The sequence below is a fragment of the Zalophus californianus genome, chromosome 6 (assembly GCF_009762305.2).
Source record: "Zalophus californianus isolate mZalCal1 chromosome 6, mZalCal1.pri.v2, whole genome shotgun sequence".
NCBI lineage: Eukaryota > Metazoa > Chordata > Mammalia > Carnivora > Otariidae > Zalophus > Zalophus californianus.
Genome location: NC_045600.1, coordinates 36,489,475 through 36,507,836, shown reverse-complemented (window position 1 = coordinate 36,507,836; position 18,362 = coordinate 36,489,475). Strand labels below are relative to the sequence as shown.

At 40.6% G+C, this 18,362-nt stretch overlaps 1 protein-coding gene across 3 annotated transcripts in view; it reads right to left on the bottom strand.

Moving 5' to 3' along the window:
- Positions 1-18,362, bottom strand: part of WDR89 (WD repeat domain 89) — a 106,479-nt gene that overhangs the window by 34,797 nt on the left and 53,320 nt on the right. The window contains exon 1 of one of the 3 annotated variants that reach the window (XM_027568958.2): positions 1,148-2,620. The exons of 1 other annotated variant lie outside the window; for it this stretch is intronic. The gene's annotated coding sequence lies outside the window, so the exon portion shown is untranslated. Of the gene's footprint in view, positions 1-627; positions 1,014-1,147; positions 2,621-18,362 lie in introns of those variants that run through there. One more of the 3 variants, XM_027568960.2, reaches the window with a different exon arrangement.

Below are 18,362 nucleotides of genomic sequence, written 5' to 3'. Positions count from 1 at the left end.
CAGGGGGAAGAAAACATAGATTAACTGGGGGAAAAAAATCTTTAAAGAGAAAAGAGGTAGTTCACATGTGGTACTAGGCTGCATGTGACCACTGCTTTACGTACATAGAATATATAAAACTACATATATAAAATTATCTATCTATCCATGCTATTTAACGCTCGTCTGGCCTCACAGGAAAGATTTTGATAAGCAAACACACATAGGTAGTTATCACCATTTATGCATAATTTATATATTATATCCATTCTCTCATTTGATCCTTACAACTGTAGGAAGTAGTCACGTAGTCCTATCTGGTATCGATTTCAATTCTGCAGTTGAGGAAGCTGCGGCTCAGTGGGTGACTTGCCCAAAGGTTAGAAAATGGCTCCTAGTCCAAGGTCTTCTACTAGATGATTTTACATCGATAATATCAATTCACTTATAAGTATGTTGTATTAACTTCTAAAATAACTTCAAGTTCGGAAAGAAAACAGAAGCAACATTTTACAACTTAATAGCGCATTTTAATTTTACGTCTTTGGAAACCACTGTTTATCAAGAGACAAGCTGAAGACAACAGGTGGACGAGTTACTAAGCAGTCTGTTTCTTCACATGAAAATGAGAACAGTAAGAGTACCTACCCTTTAGATTGCTATGTGGATTATATAACCCACGTCAAGTGCTTAACATGGCTGGTCTCACAGTTTGTATTATACATTACAGGACGTCTCTTCCCAAATGAAAATCTGCTTTCTGACTTCAAAAATTTACAAACTCAGGTGATAAGAAAAATGAGAGTTGCAGGAGAAAAACAAAAACAGGTCCTGGGTACCCTTCCTTGAACAGGAGGCGAAGGGTACTTCGCTTCTACAGAAATGTGAGACAGAGGAGGCGATGGGGCCGGCGACAGCGACACCAACACCCAACCCGCGGAAGACGCGCGGGGCAGGGACAGCGCGGATGTGGTGCAGGGGCTCCCACCCCGGCACCAGAATCCCCAACACGTGGCTCCCTCCTCCCACCCCCACCCCACTTCCCTCAGAGGTCCTCGTGCCAGAGAATCAGCGACTACGGCCTTCTAGACTCAACCCGCACTGTCGCCGTCGGCGGAGAGAACCGACCATCCCGCGGACTAGCCCAACCCGACCCTATGAAATATACCTCAACTGCAAGCCCACAACGCGCGCAGGAAGAAACGCTAGCTCAGTCTCGGTGCGCAGCTGACGACCGGAAATCCACCCCCTACCTCTCTGATAGGGTAAACAAGCAAAGGAAAATGCAGAGCATTGGTCAGCGGCAGATAGGCGGGGAAAGAGAAAGAGGCGGGATGGGGAGGGGCGACGAATTGCCAAGAGCCAGCCTCCCTGCGGATTGGACGAAAGCAGGACGTCTGCGCGTGCGTAGACCCAGTTTCCTAAAGCGCCGCACGGCACCTCCCCTTTTACGGTTCGTTAAAGGAAGTTTCAACGACTCATTGGTTGTGACGAAGGTTGTGTCTCCTGGCTGCGTGGCCAATAAAGGGCAAGAATAAAGCGGGTTCCGCCTCTTCTTCGGGCGACTGCGTTCTTCTGTTGACGTCGGGCAACGTGAGTTCCTTTCTGCTTTCAGACGCTGCAACTTCCACTGGGCCAAATTCGAGTATAGAATTCTTATGGTGACTAGGAGACTTCTACTGCGAATAAGAAATACTTAATAGTTAGGGCCCTGAAATACCCACATACTCCGAACTTCTAAGGATGACTTCAGTGTTGGAACGCAAAGAAACCTGTCCTTCATGCCCTTTTTTGTGTGTGGCTGTGTCATTGGCTGAAATAGCTATCAATTTGAAAGTAGCTCCGCCTGCGCCCCCTGGGAACTCTGGGATCTGTAGTATCAGACGCTCAAGCCCTGTAGCTTTAAATGTGTTTCCTGCTACTGAGTTTTAATTTATTATCGTCACCCGCTGACGTCTACTGTGGTTTGATGTGTTCCGTTGCGCTTTTTATCTTTTCACTGATTAGCACCGTTAAAGCCAAAGAACACTTAGGGAAACTGAAAAGACTTCATGTGTGTTTGTAAAAATAAATAGCGTTTCATGCATTTTACGGCTTGTGCTTGTGCTAGATATTCGTAAATACAGTACTAAGATTCTTGGTTTGTAAAATTTTTGCTGTTCCACAAAACGGTCTTTGATTTTCAGATTAGTGTACATTGGAAAATATTTGAAAAGTACTCTAAATGTGGCAATTATATATACTATTTTGGCGTAGGTAGCCTCTGCTTACATAAATCAAGTGTTGATATGACAAGAAGCAGAACTGGCTGCTGTCTTGACAGGAGAATAGTGCTGTAGTTAAAATGTCAAGCGTGACCAATCTCAGCTTACACGCACTGTGTATTACTCAAGACTGTATTATGAAGTCCATTTTCAGCCTATCTGGAAACATTATGTTCAAGTAAGGCCGGGTTTCCCTACCTTTATTAAATCATGAACTTTCACTGCCCTGAGCCCATAGGGTAATATTTCATCACTTTTGTGTTTGGCAAAAGTAGAAATCGATCTATAAACACCAAAAATTTTCCCTGAGTGGTCTTTTCCCTCTTGACAATCGTTTCCCTTTTTAATATGTAATACAAACTGTTCCATTTGTGTAAGAAAAAACATGATTTGTGATATATAATAGTTCTACTTTCTGGATTTAAAATTAAGTACATTTTGTAGGATTAAAGCCAAGCAAAAACTGCTTTTATGACTGATGCTTGGAATTATTGCATTTTAAAAAAATAAAGTTATTTTTATAATTTTTTGTGTCTTCTTTCTAAATGACAAGAGAAGGTGTCAGGTTGTAAATGAAACATGGAAGATGTGATTTATTTTTATTCTCAGTAAATGAAGAGTCATACTAAGTGTAATCACTATTTCTCCTTTTCATATTCTGTATGATGTACGAAGTGAAATCTATGCATGCAAAAGTCACCCTGAGGCAAAAATTCAGAATTATCAGTGTTTTTAAGATTTTATTTATTTGTCAGAGAGAGAGCACACAAGCAGGGGGAGCCGCAGGCAGAGGGAGAGCCAGGCTCCCTGCTGAGCAAGGAGCCTGATGTGGGACTTGATCCTAGGATTTTGGGATCACCACCCGAGCTGAAGGCAGATGCTTAACTGACTTAGCCACGCAGGCATCCCCAGAATTACACGTTTTAATGCTTCCCATTAGCATTTTAATACTATTTTTCCTTTTGCCTCCTAATTTAAGTCAGTGGTCCACATTTGGGATATAAATTAAATTCATATGACCAAGAATAAAAAAACATTAAAAACTGCAGGTGTCAAGACTGCTACTGTAGTTAGCAGTGTTTAGCAGAGTCAACTGAGTGACTGAATCATGAGCACGTTTGGCTAATCTGTATTAACTGTCCTAAGTGCTTACTCTTTTGGAAGCTCCTAAAGTGTTCCACTTAAAGAGAAAAGCTTAGTTATTTATTCAGAATTTAAAAACAGGTGCTCGCTTCAGCAGCACATATACTAAAATTGGAACGACACAGAATTTAAAAACAGAAATGAAAACAGATACCATTACTGCCTTTTAAGATGTGAACCCTGGAATCATTTTTGTATCGTGTCTGTTGAGAAATAGGTTGAAGAACAACCTTAAAGTGAGATAAATGCAAGAAGAGTCTTGAGATGCAGGAAGAGAATATTACAACTTCTATTTGTATTTACTTTTTAATCTCAACATTTTTCTTTCCATTTTTGTGTTTTAAAAAATTATGCACATGATAGAACAGTGTAAATTTCTTGAAATCTAGCTATCTCATTTGGAGTGAATGGTAAAAAATTTGTGATCAAAATAGTCTGGGGGGTGTTAAAGAAAAATTATTCATGGTACTTACTAAAGACAGTGAGACAGACTTTATTCACGGGGAGCTACTGTGGTGGGGTTTTATAATAGGGGAGAGAGATTGAACTCAACTCTGAATACACAAGTGGGAATTTATAGCCAATGGGCAGGGTGTGGGGGTCAGTGGATGGAAAATTACTAAGAGGAAACAGGGTAAGGGGGATTATTGCTAGACTGAGTTAGCACTATTCTTACTGAAAACAGACTAGGGTAATCAGACATCACCTGGGGGTTGGTGAAGGATGAGGAACCCAGTCAGATAGGGTCAAACTGTTAGCATTCTTACTAGAACTGAACACCACAAGAGAGGACATGGGAGCCCAAGGTCAGGCCCTACTCAAAAAGAGAACAACTATATGTATTTAGACCTCCAGAGACACTTCTATATACACACAGAAATATTTGTATTTGCTATTAAAATACAAAGCCCAAATTGCACATAATACTTAGAAATACTCATGTTCAGTCACCGTATCAAGGCTCAACCAGAGAAATAGAACCAGTAGGAAATATATATTAAGACATTTTTTGCAAGGACTTGACGTGCACAGTTTTGGGGGCTGGCTGGGAGCAAGTCTGAAATCTGTAGAGCAGGCTGTCAGGAAAGGCAAGCTGGAATTCTCAGGCATGAGCTGAAGTTGTAGTCCACAGGCACAGGCGAAATTTCTTCTGGAAAACCTCAGTTCAGCTCTTAAGGCCTTTCAGCCAATTGAATCAGGCCCACCCAGATTACCCAGGATATAATCTTTATTTAAAGTCTACTGATGATCAATGTTAATTACATCTACAAAATGCCTTTACAGCAACACGTAGATGAAGAACTTCAAGTTTGAGAGTGGAGGTGGGGGTTTGGTGGTCAGGCCTGGAAGTCATTCCAGAGAACCACGTGTGACATAGTGTCTTGTATTTGTGGGAGTGGATTAGTATAAGCATACAGAATGTACAAACCATTCCCGTTTTCAACTCTCCAGTAAAATACATCTAAAGGGAACAGCCTTACTTCAAACTTCATTCCAGCCTGCTTCCTTAACTCCCTGCCTCATTTGGCTGGCTAGTCCTTGAGACCTTGGCCTAAGAGCCTACGTTTGAAGCCTCTGGCTTCATTCCTAAGCACCATATTCCTTTGTCCAACTCTTGAATCCCAGAGCCCATTGAAGGTTTCCCAGTAATACGGAAGACCTATGCCCAGGCAAGCATGCTTTCAATATGTAAGGGGTACTTCTGGCAAGCTACCAGCTCTGGCACTTTTGAAAATGTCAACAAGATGCCATTGAAGCCAGAGGGTGGGTGGTGAGGACATCCTGTGACAGGTGCCAGCTGGTTCACACCAGTCCCCATGACAAACTTTTCTTCAGTGGCGGTATTTTACCTCAGTTTTAAGATGGACTTTATTATTACTCCTTTCAGTTTAGACTGACGAATGTTGTAGAAGAGGCAGGGCCAGTACTGAAACAGATAATTATGTTCATCAAAAACAGCACCTACTGCCAAAAACCCTCTTGACAGAGCTGCTTAAAGTGAATTGACTGGTTTGAGCTGTATGTTCTCTTCCTGCCACTTTGAAGTTAAAAAGAATGAACAAATAGTAAAATAGCACACTAAGTGGGGTTAAAAGGGGAAGAGAAAAAGGCCAGAGTATTTGACAAACTAGTCTTTGGGTCTTTTATTTAATTAAGAATTAGGATTATAGTTTATTTTATGCAGAGACGTATGGTTAGGACTGAAACAGCTTGGGGTCTTAATAATTGCTATGGGAAAATTCACTTTTTTCTTGAATAAGATATGAAAATGCCTATTTGCCCATGCATGTGAGGTGATTCAGAGCTTATGGCAAGATTAGCTCTAAAAGGACATAGCTGAAAGAGTTACTTATTGAATTGCTAAGATGAATGCCACTACACATTTACATCCTCTCTTTTCCTCCTCGCATCCAACTGATACTAATTTTACTCTTCAGGGTACTTTTAAGAACTGTTCAGTTTGGGAAAGTTCCATCATACACAAAAGTAGAAAAAATGGTATCACAAACCCTTAGGTATATGACCCTATCACCCAACTTTAACTGATGGCTAAACTTATTTATATCTATGCTTGCACCCGTGTTCCTGTCACATTTCCTATCCCAGACATCATTTCCTTTGTAAGTATCTCTTCGTATCTCTAAATGATATGGATTTTTTTCTCCAAACATAACCTCAATAGGCAGATATTTTAATAAGGACTGTTACTCAAGAGTAGGTGTGAGAGTTTGAGCAAGTTATTTAATCTCTCTAAGCTTCAAATTACTCATCAGGTGACACTAACTCCCTTTCAGGGGTTTCCTGAAGATTAAAAACACCCAGCACAGTGCTTGCCGCATTGTAGGCATTCAGGAATTGTTCTTCAAGTTCTGACCTTTGGTGGCCTTTACCACTTACTCTGAGAAGCTATAGGAAAGAAAACAAAAAAAGATGTTTGCTGAGCCTTTTAACTGTTGAAAATGATCCTTGAAAAAAAAATTTTTTTTAAATTATAACGCTAGGGATGTACAACAGCTAGAAAGTGGAATCAAAGAAGTTTAAACGAGGTAGATCAAACTTATGGGCAAAGTAGAGCCCAATAAATGTGAACTTATGTGAAATACAGACTATTTGATTAATCTTAGGATTTTTTTCATGTGATCTCCAACTGAAGTATGTGACGATATAATACACAACTATTTGAGCTATAAAAGAAATACGAAAGAAAACCTTGTGTTTTCTTTTGTAGGGTTTCTGGAACTTTTAGCCCCTCATAAGTCAAATAGCAATGGTGTTATTATCTTCATCTTTTTGGATTAGCTATTTACTCTCTCCTATTCTAGAAAAGTATTTAGTAGAAGGTTGGATTTAATTTTCTAAGCATTAAATTAAATACATTTCCTTGCCAGATAATACAATATCCTAAATTGCGTCAAACATTATAAAGATAGATCTGATCATGATTGCCAGCATCTTAATATCTAAGCAATAATAATATCACATTGCAACAAAGTTGCATTTTCTTTCATTTTAAAAATATGTAGTAATGATAGGATAAAATACAGTCACAGTGAGAGTGGGCAGCTTGAATGAGTTTGTAATTAGATGATTACAGATGATTGCCCTCAGGCTAATGAAGTGAAATGTTAGAAAAGGAACATTAAGTAGATTAAGTCTCAGTCATGAATATATTAATGTAATTAATTAGCATTTTGTCAGCTTCAAATTAAAATTTTGAAAATCAGTACTTGATAGTTGTTGGTTTTTACTACAAAGTGACTACTTTTTTTTAAAGTGACAATTTCTGATAATCATTTCCCACTGAAACTTGTAGCATGTGATAATTTTTCCCATAAATTTTCCACATTAAAAAAAACTACATTTCAAAAAACTTTGACTACTACTTAGAGCAGCTTGATCAGTGAAAAGAAAACTGTTTCTTTCAAAAAACAAAATCATAATTATGCCAAGCAAAAGAAGTCAGAGAAAGACAAATGTCATATGGTTTCATTCATATGTGGAATTTAACAGAACAAACAAGTGAAGGGTTTAGAGAGAGAGGTAACCCAAGAAAGAGACTTTTTTTTTTTTTGAAGATTTTATTTATTTATTTGACAGAGACACAGCAAGAGAGGGAACACAAGCAGGGAGAGAGGGAGAGGGAGAGGGAGAAGCTGACTTCCTGGTGAGTAGAGAGCCTGACGCGGGGCTCAATCCCAGGACCATAGGATCATGACCTGAGCCGAAGGCAGATGCTTAAGGACTGAGCCACCAGAGGACAAACTGATGGTTACCAGAGGAGATGTGGGTGGGGGATGGGAGAAATCGGGGATGGAGATTAAGGAATGAATTTGTGAGGAGCACCGGATGTTGCATGGAAGTATTGAATCACTAAATTCTGCACCTGAAACTAATATTACACTCTATGCTACCTAACTGGAATTTAAATACAAACTTTAAAAAAAGAAAAATAAACTAAAAAAAAGGAAAAATAAAAATCATAAATACCAAGTAGAAGTGGGATAAATTATAACCTTTGTGATCCACCCCTGGGAGAAAGCTCTGGGCAGAAGAAAACAAATCTCCCTCTTTTCCATATAGATGCCTTGCCTGCCTATTTGATCAGCTAAGATAAGGAAAAGCAAGGATTTCAAAGTTTTACTATGTCTTTGAGTAGACAGATGGCATACGTAGAGGTAGATAACTAACATGAAATGGGCACCACTGTGGTCATTTCTTATGCAAGGAGGCCTCTGGGCATGATTAGGAAACTGGAGGTTAAGAAATGAGGAATGGAAACCACTCTGCAAAAATAATATAAATAACTACATCTGTTATGGCTAGGAACTCAAATAAAATATGTTTTATTTAGAAAATGTTTCTCCTTAATATGAAATGATTCATTCATTGAACAAATATCATTGCTCACATACTATATGTATGGTATATTTTAGGTCGTGATGATAAAATATTTTAAAATGTCCCTGCCTTCGTACAGCTTACTTTCTAGTTGGCAGACAAATATCTATAATTTATATTAAAAATTATAAAACATAATTTCAGCTAATTATAAGTACTATGCAGGGTGGAATATTTAAATATTTAACACTGGTATGGCCAGCTTGTGATATTTGGTATGATTTCACATCTCCTTGTATTCCCTTGTGTTTTCTCTCTTCCTTCCCTGCCTTACTTCCCTTTCCTGCTCACTCCAACTTCCTTGACACTGAACTTCCCAATAAAGTGTTAGTGTATAAGCTTCCCCTCCCCGCTCCCACCCACTCCAAGTTTGAACATGGGCCAGCTTTCACCTTGTTGTGGCTGGTGTTAGGCCTTTTGCTGCTGGATCATGGGAAGGTCTGGGAGATGCTAGGATAGCAGAAGCAGGGGGTGCATCAGGATCTGGGGCAGCAGCTACTTACTTTCCAGCACAGACGTAGAATATTTTAATATTATAGCAATTGATATAGCCATGCTAATGTATATCCACTGAAAATCAGCCATGGTCTTTGAAGGAAAATAGGGCAGGCTAAGAGGATAGAGTGATAGAATAATGCTGTACTAACTCTATCCTTTCTGAGTATAGTGTCCTTGGGAGGTGTCTGTGTATGCGCGCACGCGCGCGCGCGCGCGCGCACACACACACACACACACACACACACACACGTGGATATTTTATGTCTGTTGGACAACCAGAGAGCATGGGAGATATCTCTTTACCCCACACTGATGGAGAGATTCAGTGGGACAGGAACTAGGAATGCCAAAACCAACCTTACACTCTTTTTATGAAGCCTCCTTTGTGTTGTTCTGGACTGAATAATTCATATTTTAGGATATTTGTTACAATGCGTTATTGTTTCCTATAGATCGAACTGGTGGAATAGGGAGAGAGAGACAAATCCTAGTGCAAGACAAAAACCTTGTGTGGGGGTTTGTTTTCTGTGTGTGTTTAAAGGGGAGCAGAGGTTGCTAGAAGGAGATTCTAGGAAACTCAAGAGTGCCCTTCTTTCTGAGGTTGATCTCTACCCACGCACTTAATCACATGTCCTCTGAGGCCTTGAATGAATTGTATTCTCACTTTATTTTCAACCTTTTCCTCAGTTCTACCTTTTCCTTCTTCCTACAAATGTGTAAGTCTCTTCCGTTCTATATAACAGTTTTCCTGTGATTTTGATTACCCATTGATTTACTCCATTTTGTTTTTTTATTTTTATTTACATTTACGAAAAACAAGACCGTTAACTCTGAAGAATTCCTCAGAGACTCAGTACTTATAGGTACCAAAGCCACAAGATGGCATTAGACCTAACACCAAAGTCTGTCATTGGAATCCCTGTTCCCTTTCCCATCCCATCGATCCTCACCTCTAAAAATGAACAGACAGCCAAAGATTCCAGACATTGGAGGAAAACCTCCAACAAAAACCAAACAGAGCCTGGAGAAAATAGGGTCAATGTAGGAAAAGCTTTAAAATAAGTTTTCTTTTCTTAAAGATTGATTAGAGGGGCACCTGGGTGGCTCAGTCAGTTAAGCAGCTGCCATCGGTTAAGGGCATGATCCTGGAGTCTGGGGATCGAGCCCCGCATCAGGCTCCCTGCTCAGTGGGGAAACTGCTTCTCCCTCTCCCTCTACCTCTGCCTGCTGCTCCCCCTGCTTATGCTCTCTCTGTCAAATAAATAAATAAAATCTTAAAAAAAAAAAGATTGATTAGAGAGAGAGCATGAGCCTGCAAGCGCGAGCAGGGGGAGAGGGGCAAAGGGAGAGGAAGAATTCTTAGAGCAGACTCCTGCTGAACATGGCTCCATCTCACCACCCTGAGATGACCTGAGCCAAAACCAAGAGTTGGTCTCTCAACCGACTGAGCCACCTAGGTGCCCAAAATAATTTCTATTATACTCATAAAGAGTTTGCATCCATAAAAGAGTAACAGATGATGTTACATGTAATTATATGTAATTATATATAACATCTGATTGCACATATCAGTTACAAGAAAGAGTTTGATATACATTATACATAGATATGCACTGTATATATTATGTGTGTAAAACATGTACAATATATAGGTCTATATTAGATATATATATTAGATATATATATATAAAGTATGTTATTAGTTAGCAAGAAGGAGCTCTTGGAAATGAAAAAATTCTCACAGAAAATAGAATAAAAGGGTGCCTGGGTGGCTCAGTCAGTTAAGTATGTACCTTCAGCTCAGGTCATGGTCCCGGAGTCCAGGGATCGAGTCCTGCATCGGGCAAACCAAGAAACAGACTCTTAACTACAGAGAACAAACTGATGGTTACCAGATGGGAGGTGAGCGGGGAGGGGCGGGGGGGATGAAACAGGTGATGGGGATTAAGGATGAGCACTTGTGATGTATGGAAGCAATGAATCACTATATTGTACACCTGAAACCAATATAACACTGTTAACTATACTGGAATTAAAATTAAAAACTTAATAGAAATTGTTTTCCTCTTTTTTCCATTTCCTTACTTTTTATTCTACTTTCTTTTTTTTTTAAGATATATTTATTTATTTGAGAGAGAGAATGAGTGAGAGACCAGCGGGGGGAGGGGCAGAAGGAGAGGGAAAACAGACTCTCCACTGAGCAGGGAGCCCGATGGAGGGCTCCATCTCCAAACTCCAGGATCATGACCTGAGCTGAAGGTACATGCTTAACCAACTGAGCCACCCAGGCACCCCTTTATTCTTCTTTCTGTGAGAACTTTTTCATTTCTAAGAGCTCCTTCTTGTTAACTAATAACATACTTTGTACATATATAATATATACCTAACATATACCTATACATTGTACATGTTTTACACACATAATATATAAAATGCATATCTAGGTATAATGTATATCAAACTCTTTCTTGTAACTGTTATGTGTAATTAGATATTATATATAATTACAAAGGTACGTTATTGTAAAATGTCGGTATCCTAGGCCTACAGAGAAGATCTAAAGAGCACCTGCAATAATGAGGGGGCTAGACCTTGGCAGAATGAAGTCCTCCACCATGGTGGGAAGTCAGTATCTAAAATCAATTTTAAAATAACCCTCCAGGGGCGCCTGGGTGGCTCAGTCAAGCGTCTGCCTTCGGCTCAGGTCATGATCCAAGGATCCTGGGATCAAGCCCCACGTCAGGCTCCCTGCTCGGCGGGAAGCCTGCTTCTCCCTCTTCCGCTCCCCCTGCTTGTGTTCCCTCCCTCGCTGTGTCTCTGTCAAATAAATAAAATCTTAAAAAAAATAATAAAATAACCCTCCAGGGGCACCTGGGTGGCTCAGTCGGTTAAATGTCTGCCTTCCACTCAGGTCATGATCCCGGAATCACAGGATCAAGCCCCACATCAGGCTCCCTGCTCAGTGGAGAGCCTGCTTCTCCCTCTGCCCCTCACCCCACTCGTGCTCTCAAATAAATAAAAAATCTTAAAAAAAAATAACCCTTAAGAGCATTGTTTAGGGGCACCTGGGTGGCTCAGTCGGTTAAGCATCTGCCTTCGGCTCAGGTCATGATCCCAGGGTCCTGGGATTGAGCCCGCATCAGGCTCCCTGCTCAGTGGGAAGCCTGCTTCTCACTCTCCCTCTGCTGCTCCCCCTGCTTGTGCTCACTTGCTCGCTTTCTCTCTCTGTCAAATAAATAAATAAAATCTTAAAAAAAAAAAGAGTCCCATGCTCTACTGACTGAGCCAGCCAGGTGCCCCTTATAGACTTTCATTGCTTTGGAAAATAATAAGTAGTATTAATAAATACCTTTCTAGCTTCCTTGTTCCCTTTTGCCTGCAAATAAGCCTTACATCTCCACAGCCTGCTCTCTAAAATCAGGACGCCTCCTGCCTTCTGATCGCATTTATCAGCCCTCTCTCCTGAGCCTCAGAACATCTATTGAGCACCTAGAAAGGTGAATAAGACACCTTCCCCATCCTCATTGAATGGTCTAATAAAAAATAAGCACTTCCATGTATTTGATGATTAAATAAAAGTATGGACAATGGTTTATTCTGTGGGAATCCAAAAGAAAGAGCAACGTGTTGCCCGAGTTTGTCTCTTACTCACAGCTCCATGCCCTTGATAATGGTGATTTGTGTGTTTGGATTTTTTTGTGGCCATACAAAAGGACAACATGAAACTTTCTCTTACTGGTCCTCTCCTCTCCTTCCTCCCAGAAACAAAGGCTTTTCTTTCTTGCTCACCAGTCACTTTGTCCATTGTGCTCTGATTCTTTTTTACTCAGCAAACATTACAAGATTAATTAAGAACTCCAGCTGTGGAGTGGAGAAGACTCGGCACTTGTAGATACGTGACAGGGCAGGCTGCATATCTGCTTAGTGTCCAGTTGCTTCATTTCTTAGATGGAAAGTAAGACCACTGATAGAATATTGTTTTGAGTATTATGTGAGATAATTCATTTTAAATGCTTGGAATGCAGGTGTTTATTATGGTCATGTCAGTGTCCCCTTTTGGATACATTCCTTTTTTAAAAAATATTTTATTATTTGAGAGAGAGAATGAGATAGAGAGGGTACATGAACGGGGGGAGGGTCAGAGGGAGAGGCAGACTCCCCGCTGAGCAGGGAGCCCGATGCGGGACTCGATCCCGGGACTCCAGGATCATGACCTGAGCCGAAGGCAGTTGCTTAACCAACTGAGCCACCCAGGCACCCCCCTTCTGGATACATTCCTGAGGTGGACAAGGATTGTGTTTGATTCAACTTTTTATCACTGATGTCTAGTTCAGAGCTTGACAGCTGCCCGGCACCTGTTTGCTATGATGATATAGGAAGAAAGAAAAGCAGATCTAATGGAGACTGTGGGACCTGAATTGCTGTTAAAGGATGGATAACATCTAGTCAGGTGATGGGAGTGGCCAGTCCAAAAAGTCCATCATTGGGAAAGAGTATGTGGGAGCCACTGAGGCAATTAGCTTGCTTACAGAGAGGGTGTGTGTTGGGTTAGTGGGAGATAAGGTTGGTATGTGGGATAAAGTTGTGAGCATGAACAGGCGCAGAGGTATTTAGACCTGAGATGCTAAACAGGGACTCAGTAGGCTCTTAAGCAAAAATAATGCTACAATGCCAATACTTAAGGAAGGTTAGTGTGTGAGTCAGCGGGAATGCAAGACTCCCTCCCACACTCTCCACACCTGAAGAGTCACCACGGTTGGTATGGAGCTAAGTGAAAAGCAAGCATCTGAGTTTTGGCAGTGAAAGAAAAATCAGAGATGAGTCAGTGGCTACCTATAAGGAGCGGTGGAGTCAAGCAAAGATAAATTTTTTTTAAGATTTCATTTACTTATTTATTTATTTGACAGAGAGAGACACAGCGAGAGAGGGAACACAAGCAGGGGGAGTGGGAGAGGGAGAAGCAGGCTTCCCACAGAGCAGGGAGCCCAATGCGGGGCTCGATCCCAGGACCCTGGGATCACGACCTGAGCCGAAGGCAGACGCTTAACGACTGAGCCACCCAGGTGCCCCTCAAGCAAAGATAAATTTGAAAAGGAGAGCAGATTTAGAAGAAAACTGGGAGGGCAACATTCATTTTTTGAATTCAGCAAATACTTACTGAGCTTTTATTACAATGCAGAGCATTGCTGAGTACTGTTATAAATACAGAGTCCCGTCTCTTTGAGTAGAGGCGGTAATATAGGTACGCAGATCTCCATGTACAGGAAGGAACGTGCTAATGCCAGGAGAGAGAGAGAAAAGATGAATAAAGAGAGTATTTTATTTAATTAATTAATTTATTTATTTACTGGAGGGAGAGAGAGCACGAGCGGGGGGGGGGGGTTGGGGGGTTAGAGGGACCCTCCTCCCTCTCATGTGAGGCTCGACCGCAGGACTCTGGGATCATGACCTGAGCGGAAAGGCAGATGCTTAACTGACTGAGCCACTGGGGCGCTCCAAGACAAGAGCATTTTAGACCAGTAATTCTCAAACTTTTTTGTTTTCAGGACCCCTCTACACTCTTAAAAATTATTCAGGACCCCAAAGAGCTTTTGTTTATATGTCTGTTGATAGTTACATATTTGAAATTAAAAGAAAAATTTTAAATATTTACCTAAATATTTAGGTAATTAAATATTTAGTAAAATACTAAAAATATTTTTTAGTAACAATATTAAACCCCTTACGTGTTAACATAAGTAACGTTTTATGAAAAATATATTTAAAAATAAGTAGTAAGAGTGTTGCTCTGCTTTACATATTTGCAAGTCTCCTTAATGTCATATAGAAGACACCTGGATCTAATAGCTGCCTCTGCCATTCATTCAATTGTGATATGTTCTTTGGATTGAGTATTTGAAGAAAATCTGGCTTCATACAGATATGGAATAGGAAAAGGGAGGAATTCTCAGACTCTTTGAATGGGTCTCGGAGATCCTCAGGGGTCCTCAGTCCATATTTTCAGAATCCTTTTTCTAGATGGTAATGTTATTTAACCTTCTCGTTAGGATCCATTTTTAGGTGACTACCCCCATTCCCAACACTAGTGAGGGCTAACAGACAGGGAGTGGAACTTGTTGGATATTTAAAAAAATAATATACCTCCCCCCCAAAAGATACACGGGAAAAGAAAGTTGCCCTTCAACCACTATCCCTCAACTACCCAGATTCCCATGCAGAAGGCAACCAATGTTTCAATTTTCTGTCATGTCAGCATGTGACATACAATGGCCAGTTAACAATATACCTTAGAGATTTGTTCTTATATGCATACAAAACATACATTATTTTATAATTCTGCTTATGTGGATATGGCATAATTGTTTAATTTTCTTTTATTACAGTGCTGTAAATACCCTTGCTCATGCATCTTCATGCACATACACAAGTATATCTTTTCCATAAATTATTAGAAACAGAATTGTTGGCTCGAAGAGATGTGCATTTTACATTTTGACAGCTACTGCCAAACTTAACCACCATAAAATATTTCTCCTATCTTATACATCCCAGTGTATTATGAAATTATTTTAGCTTTGTCATCCAATAAGTGAAAAAGTGCTGGGGCGCCTGGGTGGCTCAGTTGCTTAAGTGGCTGCCTTTGGCTCAGGTCATGATCCCTGGGTCCTGGGATCAAGTCCCACATCAGGCTCCTTGCTCAGCGGGGAGCCTGCGTCTCCCTCTCTCTCTCAAATGAATAAAATCTTAAAAAAAAAGTAATTATTGGGCACCTGGGTGGCTCAGTTGGTTGGGCGACTGCCTTCGGCTCAGGTCATGATCCTGGAGTCCCAGGATCGAGTCCCACATCGGGCTCCCTGCTCAGCAGGGAGTCTGCTTCTCCCTCTGACCCTCTTCCCTCTCGTGCTCTCTATCTCTCATTCTCTCTCTCACAGGTAAATAAATAAAATCTTTAAAAAATAAAAATAAATAAATAAATAAAAATAATTATTTTTAGGGGCTCCTGGGTGGCTCGGTCGTTAAGCGTCTGCCTTCCGCTCAGGTCATGATCCCAGGGTCCTGGGATCGAGCTCCGCATCGGGCTCCCTGCTTGGCGGGAAGCCTGCTTCTCCCTCTCCCACGCCCCCTGCTTGTGTTCCCTCTCTCTTTGTGTATCTCTCTGTCATATAAATAAATAAAATCTTTAAAAATATATAATTATTTTTTTAAAAAGTGAAAAAGTGCTATTGCATTATAGTTTTGATTGGCATTTCTACTAGGTGTTTTTCATTTCAATGAGTTAGCTATTTCTTATTTTTCTACTAGAACATTGGTTTTACTGATTTGTAGAAACTTTATATAGGAAGGCAGTGCTGGAAATGGAGGATTCTGGCAAGCCTGAAGATACATTGTAGAGACAGGCAAATATGGGGCCGAGTGTCCATATAAGCAATGCACTGAAAGGGCAGGCGGAAGGATGTAGAAGACCAGCCTTTTCTATTTGACATGTTTTATAGGCCTGTGCTTCGTGGGTATTGCTGACTGGTGTAGTGATCTCCAAGCTGGAGTTTGCAGGGCAACTCACTGAAGTTCAGGAATAAGATATTAGAGGACACCTGGGTGGCTCAGTTGGTTAAGTGTCTGCCTTCGGCTCAGGTCATGATCCTGGAGTCCCGGAATCGAGTCCCGCATCGGGCTCCCTGCTCAGCAGGGAGTCTGCTTCTCCCTCTAACCCTCCTCCCTCTCATGCTCTCTGTCGCTCATTCTCTCTCTCTCAAATAAATAAATAAAATCTTTAAAAAAAAGGTAATAAGATATTAGAACTTATATTTAAATTTATTTTTTACCTGCAAACAGGAAATTAATTTTCACTAATATTTAATATATGGAATGCCACTTGCATCTTAGTATGAAGGTCAGGTGGTCACATAAGGTGGTGGGTATCCAGGAACAAGAGCAAGAATTCAGGTGTCACTCTTCTGTCTTTGTTCCTTTTTAGCACATTGTGATGCATTGTACAATGGTAAAGAAAAAGATTTACCAATTATAATATCTAGTGTTAACTACACTAACCTCACAAAAAGGGGTACTGGCGCCTTGCCAAAATCTTCTTTCCTGATCATTGCATGCATTCCCCATACACTGTTGATTCTTGGCTGCTAACAGCTCATAGCTGTACCCTTCTGCGTGGAAGAATTGCCCTGATATGAAGGGGGCTACCTAATCAGAGAGGTTAGGCTCTACCACCCCCTTCCCACTCACACCCCAGGCAACCTGTAGCTGATGACTCAATGTAAGGCTTGCCTCCTTTCCTCAAGGTGAGATGTTTTCCTGGCAATATCCATACTCCAGAGCTCCTTGTGGGGTCAGACTGAGGATCAACTTCAGCTGGAACCCACATCTTTGGCTAGTCCTTTCTCCTACCCTGTTCTGTTTTCCTCACTGCCTTACAGGTTTCTTTTTTTTTTTTTTTAAGATTTTATTTATTTATTTGAGAGAGAGAATGAGAGAGAGAGAAAGCACATGAGAGGCAGGGGGAGGGTCAGAGGGAGAAGCAGACTCCCTGCCGAGCAGGGAGCCTGATGCGGGATTTGATCCAGGGACTCCAGGATCATGACCTGAACCGAAGGCAGTCGCTTAACCAACTGAGCCACCCAGGTGCCCTACAGGTTTCTTCTTAACATCACTCTCTTCAGAAAAAAATCACTGGAATCCTCATCTCAGACTCTGAGATCACTGTTACCTGAAATAATCATATGTGCGTGCTCTCTCTCACTCTCTCTCAAGTAAATAAAATCTTTAAAAATAATTCATTAACAAAAATAAAAGGAGGGGCACCTGGGTGGTCAGTTGTTAAGCATCTGTCTTCAGCTCAGATCATGATCCCTGGGATCAAGCCCCGCATCAGGCTCCCTGCTCGGCGGGAAGCCTGCTTCTCCCTCTCACTCCCCCTGCTTGTGTTCCCTCCCTCACTGTGTCTCTCTCTGTGAAATAAATAAAATCTTTAAAAAAATAAATAAATAAATAAAAGGAAAAAGCAACAACAAAATAGCACAACTAGGTTTTTCTTCTAGTATGGTCTCTTCTTAGACAAAATATGTGATAAAAATGGCAGTTTAATGGGATCTAACAAGTTAGCTAAAAGAATTAGCAACTATAAAGAAAACTCTTTGAAATATGGATTTCAATCCACTTTTCTAGCAAGTGAATCTTGCCTTAGTGGCTAGAATGCTTTGAGATGTTAGCTAATAAATAAAACACTGTTACGAAGGTATTTAAAAATCTATGCATCCAGAATATGAAGCTAAATCTCAGCAATCTTAAGTGATGTTTAAAATTATGTGACATGCGGGGTGCCTGGGTGGCTTGGTTGGTTAAGCATCCGACTCTTTATTAAAGGCTCTTGATGTCAAGGTCATGAGTTCAAGCCCCAAGTTGGGCTCCACGCGGGGCATGGAGCCTATTTAAAAAATAAAATAAAATAAAAAAATAAAATTGTGTGACATGCAACACTTTATACATTTTCACAATAAATTAAGTAATAAATGTTTAGAATTCTAAGATTTCTTTTGAGGTTTCTTAACAATGAAAGAGAAAACAAAA